The sequence below is a fragment of the Microcebus murinus genome, chromosome 2, assembly GCF_040939455.1.
Source record: "Microcebus murinus isolate Inina chromosome 2, M.murinus_Inina_mat1.0, whole genome shotgun sequence".
In the NCBI taxonomy this organism is placed as follows: Eukaryota; Metazoa; Chordata; class Mammalia; order Primates; family Cheirogaleidae; genus Microcebus; species Microcebus murinus.
The window spans coordinates 93,527,386-93,541,496 of NC_134105.1; the positions used below are offsets into that span (position 1 = coordinate 93,527,386).

The following is a 14,111-nucleotide window of genomic DNA, read 5'->3' on the forward strand; positions in this document are numbered from 1 at the left end:
CCTCAGAAGTATCCAGGCAGCAAAATGAACCAGAGTTATGAGTAAGTGTCCTGAGGTGGCCCTGAGGGCACAGCCCCTGACCATGCCCTGTCTCTTGGAGAAGGTGTTGGCATGGTTGGAACAGCGTTCCTGCCACCAGGCATCCAGCTCCCATGGGAAAGCCTGTGACCCACAAACCCTGGAATCTGTGTAACCTGGAATCCTGGGACCTTGGAAACGTGATCCATGATCTGCCCCGCCCCCACTTCATCTCCCTCCAGAACTGGACATCATTACTTTGAGATGGCACAGGGGGCTCACATGTATGGGGGGGGTGCAAAACACCAAGACTAATGTTTAAGGATGGATCAGAGCATTTGGAATCAAGACTGTCCACGAACTGTGTTTTCTATAGTTGTCTCCTGTGGTACCAGCTCCATATAGGTTGCTATGTCCACATAGGACTCAGTCTCTGCCTGGCTGCATGAGAGGTTTGATTTCACCCCCTCATCTGCCTTTCCAGACCAACTCATAGCCCCCTCATTTGGTTCCTGGCAAACTGGTGGCAGAAGCCCCCCACGCCTAGGGTGACCTGACCCAGAGATCTTCTGCTGATGTCCTCTGTGTCTTCCCTTCCCTCTACACTGGGCTCCACTCCTGACCTGAGCCACCCTGCGCTGTGATGGCCCCTTCCTGCCTCTCTCTCACTCACTCTCTCCTGACTCCTCTCTTCAGTCTCAGCTTGGACCCCGAGCCCTCCAGCTTGATTCTCCATCCTATCACATATTAACATCCACAGCTGTCTCTGCCCTGCAAGAGGGCCACCCCGGGTATACCTATGCTTGTGAAGAAGCCCCGCTCCATTTTAGGGCCCCCTCATCTGGAGGTTCGGGGCCTCTGGAAACTTGCAGTGCCACTCATGGCATGCCTCCTCCTGGAAGCCTTCCCCAAATGCTGGCTCCTGTCTCCTCTTCTTTTCCCAGCCCTCTGTAATAAGCCCTGTCTGTGCCATCCTTATCGGTCATTTGTTGAATCACTCACTTAGCAAAGACTCATTGAGCTCCTACTATATGATGAACTACTTGCTGAACACAACAGAGTTCTGGGATTCATTTGTACACTCTTGTGGAGGAGACAGATAGGAAAACAAGAAAAAATCATAAAATTAAGTAATACATAATAACTAAAGCAGGGTGAGGGAATAGAGTGGCAGGAGTAGGTGGGGATGGATATTTTAGATTAGGGTGACCCAGAGGTGACATCTGAGCAGACCTAAATGTTGAGCAGAAGCTAGGCATGTAGGAGTGTTCCAAGTAGAGAAAACAGCAAGTGCAAAGGCCCTGAGATAGTAACAAGGTTCGAACGTTGAAGACATAGCAAGGTCAGGTGGGTGGCACATAGCAGGCAAGGGGAAGAGTGATACAAGACATTGCGTTTCTCCACCTCAGCACTGTGGACGTTTTGAGCCAGATAATTCTTTGTTGTGGGGGACTGTCCTGTGCATGCTGTTTAGATGTATCTATCCCTGGCCTCTACCCATTAGATGCTAGTAGCGTCCCAATCTCCCACACCCCTTGTGACAACCAACAATGTCTCCAGACATTGCCAAATGTCCCATGGGAGAAAAATCACCCCCAGTTAAGGACCACTGACAGGAGGCCCTAGCAAGAGCATGCATTTTATTCTATGTGTAATGAAAAGCCATGGGAGGCTTGAGAGCTGGGACATAATGTGACAACTTATATTTTTAAAAGTAATCTAAGACTCTGGCTGCTGTTGGGTCAAAAGGCTGCAGGGGAAGGAAAGCAGAGGTTGGAGACCCAGGAGGAGGTCTGGGGGACAGGTTCACCTGACTTGGGCGAAAGGGGCAGGAGTGGATGGTGAGAAATGACTGGATTCAGAATATATTTTGAGGGTGAAGCCAACATACTTGCTGGTGAATTGGGTATGAAAGGTGAGGGACAAGGTAAAATCAAGGATGATTTCTAGATTATTCTGTGCAAATAATTGTGTCATTATCTAAAACAGAGAAGACTAGGAGAAGAGTAGTTTGGGGGTCGAAAATTAGAGATCGCCATTAGATCTCCAAGTGGACAGGCGGGTAGTATATAGGAGCCCAGGGCCCGAGGGAGAGGTCCAGATTGGAAACAGACATCCAGAAGTTGAAGATCATCATTGGTGACTGGGGAGGATGAGATCACCGAGGAAGAGAGTGATCTAGAAAAGAAAGAGGACCCTGGACTGAGTCTAGGTCACTCCCTATTTATAGAGGTCAGGAGGAGAAGCCAGCAAGGGAGACAGAGGAGGACCAGTGAGACAGAAGGGATGTTAGGAGAGGTCGTGTCCCCAGGACATCTGGCAGTGCTGTTACACCTGCCCTGGGCTGTGCTCCTGAGGACAGTCTGCCGTCCACGGGGGATTCGGGAGCTCCCCAGGCACTCATCTGTGTGCAACGTGAGCGATGACACTGTACCACCATAATATTCTGGAGCCACGTTTTGGACAAACAAATGATTTAGCTAAAGTCACTCTTGGTTAATCTTTACCCTAAGAAGTAAATGCTATTTGTTCTGTTTCACAGCTGAGGAAACTACAATTCAGAGCGCTGCAGCAACTTGCTCTCCATCACATACATTCTGGGACCAGCACCCTGGAGAGTCGGGTCACACATTCGTGCGTTTTCTACGGAGCCCCTGACCCCTGCCTCACAGGGCCTGCTCACTGCCTGGCACAGGCCTCCGTTCCAACGACGGCAGGAACGCCTCGTCTCTGCCCAGACATATGTGAGCACTTCCCCGTCTGCTACTGCGTTGGGGATGGGCAGGCAGGAGCTGGAACTGCTGCTCATCTAGGGCAAGGGACTGCCAAGGTCCCTCACCCAAATAAGGGCAGAGCCAGCACTAGCACCTGGAGTCTCACATTCCCTGTCCAGGTTTTCCCATCTCACCTCTTCTATCTACAGCCAAGATGGCTCCCCATCCATCAGCCATACCCAGTGCAACACCCTATTTATGCAGGGGAATATTATTATTCTCACTTTACAGATTAAGAAACAAAGGCTCAGAGAGGTTCTATGATTTGCCTGAATTAAACAGCTTTGTAAGAGTCTGACCCAGGAATAAATCCCTTATCTCCTAAATTTAAGTATTACTGAATTGAAATAAATATTTATACATGACTTGACCATTTTTCTTTCTTACATAACACCCTTCTCAATCCATAAAAGAAATAAATTACAGATAGGTTTGTGGAATTTTTCTAAGCACGAGTTTTGCTGGGCAGAATTCTGTGATAGGTCCATAATCATTTAAGAAGTTGAAATGACTGGAAGATGAATATTCTGTGTACTGTGCCAACTTAAAATTACTTTGTTTTTGCTTAATCATGAAGATGCTTTAAAAAGAACCTTTGAAACATATTTGTTGCTTTATTAAGCCCTCTGATTTCTGACATCTCCTGCTCTTTTTTGGAAAAATTCAAAAACAACAGCACTTAAAAGCCCCACCCCCAAAATATTTTCTTTCATTTCCAAGATACAGAGATGCTGACACATGGGCATGAAATCTGGAGTCAGCCTTTGGTGTCTGACCTCTTCAAGAAAGAAAATGAAAACATTTTCAAGTGTTCACACTTTCCCTGTGAAAGCACACACAACACTCTTAAACCCAGGTGAAAAGAAAGGCAATTTGTTTCATGCATAAAAAACATTCTTGGTAGTGTGTCATATCTAGGACAATTGAGTCTGTTTGTCATGGCAAGTTGCAGAAAGGGTGGAAATATACATCCCCCTCCCCCACTTTGAGCACAAAAATAATAAATCAGCATTTGTATTCTCCCCCAAAAACAGGTGCAACAGCAATGAATTTAAACATCTCTTTCCTGGCTTGTTTGCAGTCCACTCAAGCTCCCTGGTGTACAGCTCAATGTCATCCACCTGCTAGGGGGTGGGGGCTGGGTATGAGGTGACACATACCTCTTTTCTGCTATAAATGTTATTAAAAATGTGCAACTAGACTGCTGACATTAATTTCACAGGGAATAGTGGAATGAGTGGTGGAAAGGAGGATACTCTTAGAGAAATGAAAATGATCTGCGGAACAGGTCCCATTTCTCCCCTTCTGTCCCATTGCCCTGTAACCTCAAATAGAGATGTCTTAACTGCCTAGAAAGGAGCATTAAATCTTTGGTCTGAACAGGAATTCAGCATGTGAGGAGATGTCACTAATAATCCTCTTTGAGTCCTAGTGGTGAAAATGGGGCCCAGTGGGAGGGCATTTTACTAGAAGAGAGCTGGAATGAGCCCCAGGGGAACAAGGGCAAATACAGAAGGGGGCAGGGAGGCAAAGCTTCCCGGTGAACAAAGAGGCAGGCAGTTTGTCATCACTGATCTGTTCTCAGAGGCTGCCCTAGCCAGGCTCTCAAGAAAATTGGGACATGTCACCTTTGTGGCTCTAAAGTAGAATCTTGGTGTGGGTCACCCTTCCATGTGCCCTGCACTGGGAACTGAAGGTCTGAGGCCAGTGACAAATTGCCCGTTGGGTTGAAGGCTAGAGTTAGGATTAGAGTTTGGTTTACCTGAAGGTGTCAGCTGCAGTGTCCACGTTAAGAACCTTTAAGCTGTTCCTACCAGGAAAGAAACTTAAACCATTTGCACTGCGGCAGCCTGGAGCCTACTCATGAGACAATGTTAGGCTCTCTGCTCTGGCTGGGAACTTCTTTAGAATTTTGACAATATCAACATTTTAATAGTATCTTAGCTCTGTTGTTCTTACAAAAATATACTGAGGGGGAAGGTTATTATTTTGTGGGAACAGAAGCTCCTTCCAAAGTCACCGTACCGAAGCATTTATCCTGGTGACAAGGCCAGGAAAGGCCATGATACCCCCAACAGTGCCCAGTGACAGGGAGAAGGATGTCTTGTGCCTCTTGGACAATTACTGTCACGGTTGTGTCTAGGGGAACAGAATCACAGCAAGATGGTTCGCCAAAGCATGAAATGGGAGAAAGACGGTGAGAAGGTTGGGCCAAATATAGGATATAATTGTTGTTGCTTCTTTGCTGGGGTTGCAAAGAAAAAGCAAACCTCAGAGATAAAAACATCTAAGGGGGCCATAGTTTTGATGAGGTTGAGTAGTCACAAAGGAGACAAGGAAGAAGCAGGAGGAAGAAGAGAAGGAAGAGGAAGAGGAGATGGAGAGTAAAAGGAAGAGGAAAAGAGGAAGAGGAAGAGGAATGGGTAGAAGACAGATGATGATGGCAGCTCTCACTTACTGAGGGCCTCCTTGGTGGCAGGCACAGTACCGGCCACTTTATACATCTCCGTCACTTGATCTACACAACAGCTCTACAAGGGAGAAATTAATCTCACTTTACAGATGGGGAGACCAGTGCTTACAGAACTAAAGTTATGCAAGATCATACAACCACAAATCACAGAGCTGGGATTTAACCTCAAGCTTGTCTGGCTTCCGAGCTAGACCTTTTTCTAAATCATGCTGTCATCTATGCCAGCAGCTTTCAAACTTTTTTGACTATGACTCACAGTAAAAAAATACATTTTCCATCATGAGCTGGTTTGCACACATATGTGTATATACATACATACAGTACAACTAAAAAGTTTTGTGAACATTTTCCTTTGCTATACGTGATGCATATTGATTTTTTTAAATGTTACTCTATTTCTTTTTTTTTCCCTAATGAGAGCTATGCCACTAAATTGATTTCATGACCTGCTAATGGGTCTCATCCTATACTTTGAAAAACATTTTTCTTCCTCTACTCTATGACAGTTGATTTGAAATGTTTTTTAACCTCCTGCTTGATCTTGGTAGATGCCGGGCACCATCTTGCTTCTGAGGCATGCTGCTAATTGTGTGCTCTGTACCATCCCTCCAGCGAGGGGACATCATTAATAAAATATTTCAGAAATTACAAATATCTGACAAAGCCGTTTGCTTGGAAAACAGTCAGTCCAGGAAACCGTCCAGAATACATAATCACTGATCTCAGGCACCGACTGGTAATATTTTAAGCGGCTGATGCATGCTTTCGCAAAAGAAACTATTTTCTCTGCTTTCAGAGCCTAAAGAACTCATCTTCTCTAATGGGCAATGCACAGTCACTCTCTAACAATAACTGGTAAGGGAAAAGAAACATGCAAGGGGTTGTGGGGACTCCATAGATCACCATCAAGGGTAGTGTTGTCTTTCTCAATTTGGGGTGAAAACAACCAGGATCTGAAATTAGATTGCTTTTCAGGGGAGTTGTGTATATCTCCACCCTGGTGTAGGATTTTCGGGATGATCTTGTTTCAGCAGCTAGGGGCAGTGGCCGGGTTGGTTGAATCAGATTTAGGTCATGGAGAGTGAGGTCCCGATCAGGTGGCTCAGCGCGAGTCAGCACTGACAGGCTGCGGACTCGGTGACTTCACTCCAAGCAATGTGCACGCTAATTGAGAAAACATGTTCCCAGGATGGCCTCATGCAAAAATCCAGATTTGCGATTTTTTTTTTTATTCCTAAGAATTCCTTGAATATTTGCCGTGCGTGTCTATACAGCCTCCCAGAGCACTTCTCCTCCTTACCGAGTAGGGTTGTTTTTCTGCTGTGGCCCAGGTCTGGTTTTTCAAGGGTGGGATTCTGACAGAGGGCACTGGGCAAGCAGCCACAGGCCTTGGGAAGAAGCAAGAAGAGGGCAGGAGAGAAGAAAAATAATCTATGCCTTCTGTGCTCCTCCCGGGGCAGAAAAAGCTATCGAAATCCAAGTCCTTGAAAAGCACTTGTGCACAAGCTCAGTGAGGGCCCTGCCTATTCCTGGCTCTGGCCCTTCCTTTGCACTGCCCTCTGGGCTGGCTACACCCGACATGCCCAGAGTTGGGAGCAGAGGTTAGGCTTACTGGGCACTTGCTACATTCCAGACTCTGTGGTTAGGACTTTCCATCATTCTCTCCTCTCATCTGCACAACTGCCCTCTGCGGTCAGCATTACGATTCCCTTTCACAGATGAAGAAACAGAGGCTTATGGGGATTAAGTGTTGTGGTCACAGAGCTAACAAGAGGTGGAACTTGGACCCAAAGCCAATTTTACCTAATTTTGTGCCAGGGCTTCTACAAAATCCTACCTGCCTACAAGACACCCCCTCCTCCAAGAAGCCTCCCCGGAGGTCTCCTTGACATTAAGACCCTTCCCATGGAGGTCTTCTGGCCACACAATTAGTTGTTCTTCAGCTAGTTCTGGTTTTGATATTGCTCACAGTAACTCCAAGAGTGTTCATTTAGATAAGAAAATTAAAAACACTACAGAAGGTTTGGTCCGGTCTGTATGGATGTTTTGAAAGGGAAGAAATTATACATTCAATCTCTAAGTTTTGGCTTTTCTTGTAAAGTTGCAAGATCTGGCCACCTTAGACCTACAATCCTGCAAAACAACCAATGGCCTGTCCCTTTTTGGTGGGGCACATCCTCTCGGGTTTTCCACAGTCCTTACCACCCTATGGCCTTGCCCCATTTATACTATCTGATAAGCCTCTGAAGCCATTTCAGTTTAGACTCCTGAGCAAGCTCCTTGGGACAGGATCACAACTTACATGTATTCTGGGTCCGCACAGTCCTCCAGATAGCATATTAATAAAAATGCTAATTCAGAGGAGGAGATCGATCCATAGCCTGCTATATGGAGGACCTACCTCCCCTGTGGGGTAGGGACTGTCTTCCCCTTTTACTACGGGTTAAATCAACGCAGCGACAGCTGCTCAAGCCTGGCCCTTGGTCTGAGAATGCACAAATGTCCTGCTGTCCCCAGCAAAATTCACTTTCTCCTTCGTCCTTCTCCTGCAAACTTGAAGATATCCTAAGAAACTTAAAATCCGGAAAACAGAAAGGAGTTGTTATGTGGGGTAAGGAACCAAAACATAAGGAAAAGCTGCCAATAAAAATGGCCATCCTTAAGAAATTCCTTATTTAGAGAGCATTGCATAACATTTCTGAAATAAAAGTCTGAGAAGTTTGCCTCTGAAAGAAAATTACAGGAGAATCCCTGAGTCTCCTCTTACCCGGATATTATGAGGTGAAGATAATTCAGAAGATGAAATGTTTGGTTAAAATTCTATCAAAATGAGAATGTTAATTACAGAAGGTCAAAATATAGGTGAGTAAATTCCTAGAGAAGCCTTCAATGCTACCAAAAAGATTTCTTCTCCCCAGGCACCAAAGTTTATATACACAAAGATGCTTAAAAAAAAAACCCCAAAATATAAAGATGATGTTGTCCTACCTGAAACGAAACAGCACAAAGGGAGGGCTCCCCTCCGATCAGTCCCATCCAAGGAGAACACGAAAGAAGGAAACTCATGTTTGTCAGGCACCTGCTTCACGCCGGGCCCGTGCTGATGTTCCACCTACGCCAGCCCACTCGGCGTGCACAGCAGCCAGATGACAGCATCGCTGCTGCTGCTACCTTTGTTTACGGATAAGGACACCCAGGTACAGGGAGGCCTGCCCATGTCCCTGCTCTCCTGGAGCGCCGTGCCCTTCCTCCCTGCTCAGCTGGTCTAGCATCCTCCAGGCAGCTAGAAAGCAGCACTTTTCCTTCTCCTACAATTTCAAAAATTGTAATCCTCAATCCAAAAGGATCCTGTCCCTCTTGGGGACACATCATGGGGGTTCAACATGGTCATTCACAAATGACGACGTGGCACCTCATTCTGCTGACCTCTGAGCCAGGTCTGCTGAGATCCAAAAATGGGATGGCATTTCGCTAGGCTGAACAAGTGAGAAATGGAAGTCACTTTATGAATAATCCATGGTGATGACAGACTGGAGACAGGACAGTGCCCTCCACCCCCAACCTGGGCAAGGGCTGGGCTCTCGAGGCTTCCCCCAGACGGGACAGTGCTCCCCAGGCTCACCGAGGAGCAGCAGGCAGAGGGAAGGTGATGCACGCCACCAAGCCTGGCTACTGCAGGAACAGCCAAAGGGAGATCTGTACAGACAGCAAATACTTCGTGGCTATTGGGAAACTAGCCCTGTCGTAGCGGATTGTAACTGCCCGATGTGGGCCGGCTTCTGCATGGAACTTGGGCTGTTCCTTCCCACTGACTTTATAGCCAGATTCTTCCACTTGCAGGGCTCTCCACCTGCAGAAGCCACCACGGGCCGTGCCAAAACATCTCAATCTGCTTAGCCTCGTGGTGAATTTTCAGGAAAATCCTGCCTGTCTGACTCAGACTAATACTACTGCTAATAAAAAGACTTCCTGCACGTGAAAGAGGTTCACCAAACTCTTGGGCAATTCGAAAAGCATTGTTGTTAGTCCCACCTGACAGATTTCATCATCAGACCAACCTTATTTGGGGATCTCTCTCTCTCTCTCTCTCTCTCTTTTTTTTTTTGCCTTGTTAGGAATCAGCTCCAAGCTCTGCAGCTCATTTTCTCTACTACTTGTAATGGCTTGGGCATTAGTAGCAAGTATATTTCCCTATAATATTCTCCAAATATATTATTCATTTTTTCATGCTATTAATAAGCAAATGGTCCTATTTTTTGTCCCACATTGAGACCTTGGGGCAGAGGGGAGGATGATGTGAGCTGTTGTACTTGAGAATGCCACAAGCACCATCCCTCCAGTGTAGCATTGCTAGCCTATTTTTCTTTCAATCAAATGTCACATTATTGATTCTCATTTATTCTCACAGCTTGGGCACAGTTGTATTAATTTGATGTCAACGTGTATTCATGTTGTATTAAGTGCTGCCAGCACTGGGAGGCTTCTGCTTCAGGGAAGGGACCTCCTGGTGCCAGAGTGTGATCCATTTGGTAAAGGAGAGAGGATTTCCTCCCAGAGCTGTGGACTCCCCAGGCAGGCAGTCTGCCTATGTTTGTAATAGCATATGGCAGAGAAGGAAGCTGCTTTGCTCTAACAGCACCTGTCCCTTATCCCCATTCTTCCTGGTTTCCTTTTCTTATAGGTCAATTTTAGTCACACTCTACCTGTAAAAGGCAAAGGACGATGCCTGGCGGGGCCACAGCACTGAGGTTCCTGCTGATGGCAGCCTGGAGTCTGATACGCTGGCTCTTGGAGGATAAAGCCAGAGCTGTGCTTCTGAAGCTCAATTCAATGATCAACCATAGATGCCCCAACAGAGGGCCTGGAGAAAGCCCCTTATTGATAATTTCCAAGGGAGTTCTCAACTGGGAGCAGCATTATCATTTAATACGACCATTTAGCTCCATATAGGGAGCATTTCTGGTTGTCACCATGATTTCTGAAATTTACTAGGTCAGGCAGGGATACTAAACTTCCCATACTGTTCATATTGGTCACATTTTTATTCAAGAACTGTCCCAAAATACTGATAGCCCCATTGAGAAACAGTATTAATCCAATATGCTTGCTTTATGGATTGGGAAAGTGAGGCTAGAGAAGTTTAGTGACTTGCTAAAGGTCATAAACCTACGTTTCCTTTTTTTTTTTCTCATAACTTAGAAACTACCACAGGAAGTTTACCCAAAATACAGGAGAAAAATATAAGAGATCATCTCAATATTTTAATCTGATTTCTATTGTGTCCTAGTCTGAGGCCAATAGTCTATAGAAACTCCTCGAAAGCATGTAAAGTAGCCTGTAGAGAAGCAATGAAAACATCACAAACCACGAGAAACTCTTCTCTATTGTATGTTTTTATGTTTCTAGTCATGGCTAAACTTTGTGGCTGAAGGTCTATTCTCCTTGGCTCAAATAGTGACATTTCCATGCTTGTGAACACCCAACTGAAAGGCCAAGGACCCCAAAGCCTCAGTTTCTCCATTTGCACATCAGCTTCAGGGGCATCCTGGTCTCACTGCTATTTGGAGTTAGGATCTTGACTGTTTCCCCACTTGTCAGGCAGTGAGGTGGTTGAGGGTCTTTCATCCTCATTTATTTATCTGATGCCACCATACACTGTTCTATGAAACCGGTCCACTACAGAGTTGATTTCTCAGGACCTGCTATGCCTGATAGCTCATGGTTTGCAAGATCAGAGGTGCCAGTCAAAGAAAGAGACTGTGACTCTTTTTGTGTCAAAGAAAGGTATCTTCTGGGAACATGGGTTTTTGCTCACAGATATCTAGAGATATTATGCAAACCCTTAGCAAACCTTCACTGCCTTCTGAAAGCAAAGAGAGTATTTGCTACCAGCAAAAGTCTCCAAGGCCTTCTCTGAACCCTGAAGTCCCTGCAAGTTCTGACTGGGAGAAGGTAAATGGCTGGGCCCCTAGTCTCCAGTCTAGCGCTGAAGTCTGCTTGGGGGCCTTGGCCTTGGCCCTGCTCCATACCAAAAGAGAAGAGCAGTGGCTGCATATCTTTGTAGTTTCTCTGAGGCTCTGGTGCAGGGTACTCCAATAGGGCACTCCACGAATGAGCAGCAGTAGTGCTCAGCATTCATTTAAAAGGAAAGTTGTTTGATTTTTTCATCAGTTTAATCTCGGTAATGATGAGAAACTTCCCTCAGGCTCCAGCCCTGCCCTGCCCTGCCCTCCCCTCCCTGCTGATGTAGGCAGCTGGGGCCCCCTTCCTGGCCAAGGCACAGATTTCTCCCTGGAAGAGAGCGGCAGTGTGAAGCCTCATTCCCTGCTCCCACTGGCCCTCGGGGTGAGGGAGTTGTGGGGTGGGCAATAGGAGGAGGGAACCTCATTCCTTGACAAAGGTGAAAAGTGGGGAAAAGGCCATCAACACTAGGATGACTACCTTGAGTGGCAGTTCTCTCTTCTCTGGTGGGCCTGGGTGGCTGCAGGGGTAAGGTGGCTGCCCAGGGGAGGAAGTGGTGCCAAGAGGTGGTTATAAAATCTTCTGAGGTACTCTCACCTTCCTACCAAATTGTGTGTCCCCAGAGATCTGGGTTTCTCATTTGTGGTTCCTCCTAACATTTTTCCCTTCAAGGCTTCCTTTTTTTACCTGCATAAAAATGCTGGGGAAAGTGCTAGGGAGGGGTTTGGCAGCATGGGACATTACCCCCCCCCCTCAGCAAGAGGGGCATTCACTTCTATGAGTCAATGCCAGCTGGGCCGGTCTCAGCCCCCAGACCACTCTCAACCCCCAGCCACCAGTCCCCTCTGAACCTCTGGGAAAACACTGCCCATCATGAATTGACGTTTGGATTGCTCAGGTTGACATATGACTTATTATTCAACAAAAGAGACTCGTCAGGTTTAATATAGCCTTTCTTCTGCGAGTCTGCAGAAGGAGAAAGTTTCAGACTTTCGGCAGGAAACTGTAAACACTGGGCAGGAAGGGCCGGCAGGGGCCAACTGTTGCTGCCCTTCTGCACTGTTTTGAGAGGAAGAAATAGTCCCCTCCAGCAGACTTAACTGACAGCTTCAGGAGTCTGAAGACCCTGGAGAGAAGTTGCTGGTGGGCCCCCCGACCACTTCTGAATTTGCAGAAAGCGGCTGGCTGTGCCTGCTAGGGAGGAGGGGAGTGGCGCTGGCGGTGGGTGCGCCCAGAGGATGGAGCCAGGGCAATTAATCAAGTGCCTTTTCTCCAGGATTTCCATTGGCCTCAGATGACAGATGGGGCAGAGACACCCAGGAGAGCACTATTTTGGTTTCCATCTGGGAACGTGCACTAAGTTTTCCTTAATACCCACAGCACCCAAAAGACACTTTCATGTAATACACTTTAATGCATGAAACACCCATAAATTATCCTTCAAACTGTTACAACTTCCAACCTGGAACAACTTGGAAAAACCAGCCCAGCAAGCAGGCTCTTTTTTAATCTCTCAAGTCACAAGAGAAGAGAAAGTTCAAGCAGAAAACACCTTCCATAAGAATCTCAGAGATTTTTTTTTTCTTTTTAAGAAGGAGCATTGTAATCAAACTAAGCTAAGCCGCTTGTTTATGCTGGCTCAAAGCTGCAGCTCCCTGACCCCTGAGTCCTCTCTCTCCCCAGCCCCCCCTAGATCCTCACCGCCTGAACCCTGGCGCTGCCCGCCTCGACCTTCCATGCCAACTTCTTCCACACCTGGCTCAGACAGCTGGAGCTGAGGCGAGTGACACAAATAACAGCGTTTAGCCTTGGCGACCTCGACCTGAGGATGTCCAACGCGGCTCCGTGGAGGGCCCTGCTACACCGGCCCGACCCCCGCCACTTGGCTCATAGACTTGGCTTGCCCACCCCGGTGGCCCTCAATCCGGACTCCCAGCCCTCCTGCGACGCGCCGAGGAGCCCTGAGACTCTGGCTCTATTCCTTGCATTAGGTCTAGAGCACTCTGCCCTGCTCGTCCCCTTACCTGGGGACGGCATAGTACTTTCCCCCGATTCGGCAACAACCTCAGCCGGCGCGCAGTGCACTTGCCCTCCGCGGCGCGGGCCACCGCTCCTCCGGCCCGGCGCGCTTGCAGCCCGCGCATCCCTCTACGCGCATTCACTCTCCCTCAGTTGCGCGCTGTCCCCTTCTAGCCCTCGAGCTAGTCCCCGGCATGGCCCTGCGGCTTCTGCAGGCGGTAGGGTTGCCTCCTGGACTTCGGGCCATCCCGGCACCGGGAACTCCACGACCAAAGAGCTCTGCTCCCTCTGACTCGCCCGCCCGCGAGGGTCCCGCGCCCCCGCACCCACTCGGGACATTCCTCTCAGGGCTGCACTTCAGCCCCTGGGAACCTCGGAGGTGCCCGGAGATCTCGCCAGACCGGGATCTGTGCACATGGTGGCGAGGAGCCCCGCCACCCCGGCCCGCGCCCGCGCCCGCGCCGGCGCCCGCGCTGCGCCCCTCTCGGGGCTCGGCTCAGGGTAGCCTGACTCACCGCTGCGCTCCCCTCCGGCTCCCAGCGCTCTCTGCCGTGCCGGAGCACCGAGCTGCTCCAACACAGGCTTCTTGAATTCTTAGCCCCTCCCCCCGGGCTCCTGAGTCACACCCGCTCCAAATCCTGCCCCCCACCCTCCCCTCCCCACCCCCAGCCCCGCACCTGCTCTGGCTGGGCCGAGGTGCCGGGCTGTAGGGGGTCCGAGGGTCCACAGAGCGATCGCTGTCGGGGACCAGGCCAGCCCGGGAAGGATTCAAACCTTCTGAGGTCAAAGGAAAACTCATTGGGGTCGCAGGGGCCGCGCGCTCCCAGCCCGGACACGGATTTTCCAGGGCTCCGGCGAGGGGGTGC

The 14,111-nt window shown here is 48.4% G+C and overlaps 1 protein-coding gene across 3 annotated transcripts in view; it reads right to left on the reverse strand.

Moving 5' to 3' along the window:
- Positions 1-13,808, reverse strand: part of NGF (nerve growth factor) — a 49,833-nt gene extending 36,025 nt beyond the window's left edge. For all 3 annotated transcript variants that reach the window (XM_012778395.2, XM_012778394.2, XM_012778396.2), the window contains exon 1: positions 13,761-13,808. The gene's annotated coding sequence lies outside the window, so the exon portion shown is untranslated. The remainder of the gene's footprint in view (positions 1-13,760) is intronic.
- Between the last annotated feature and the right edge of the window lie 303 nt (positions 13,809-14,111).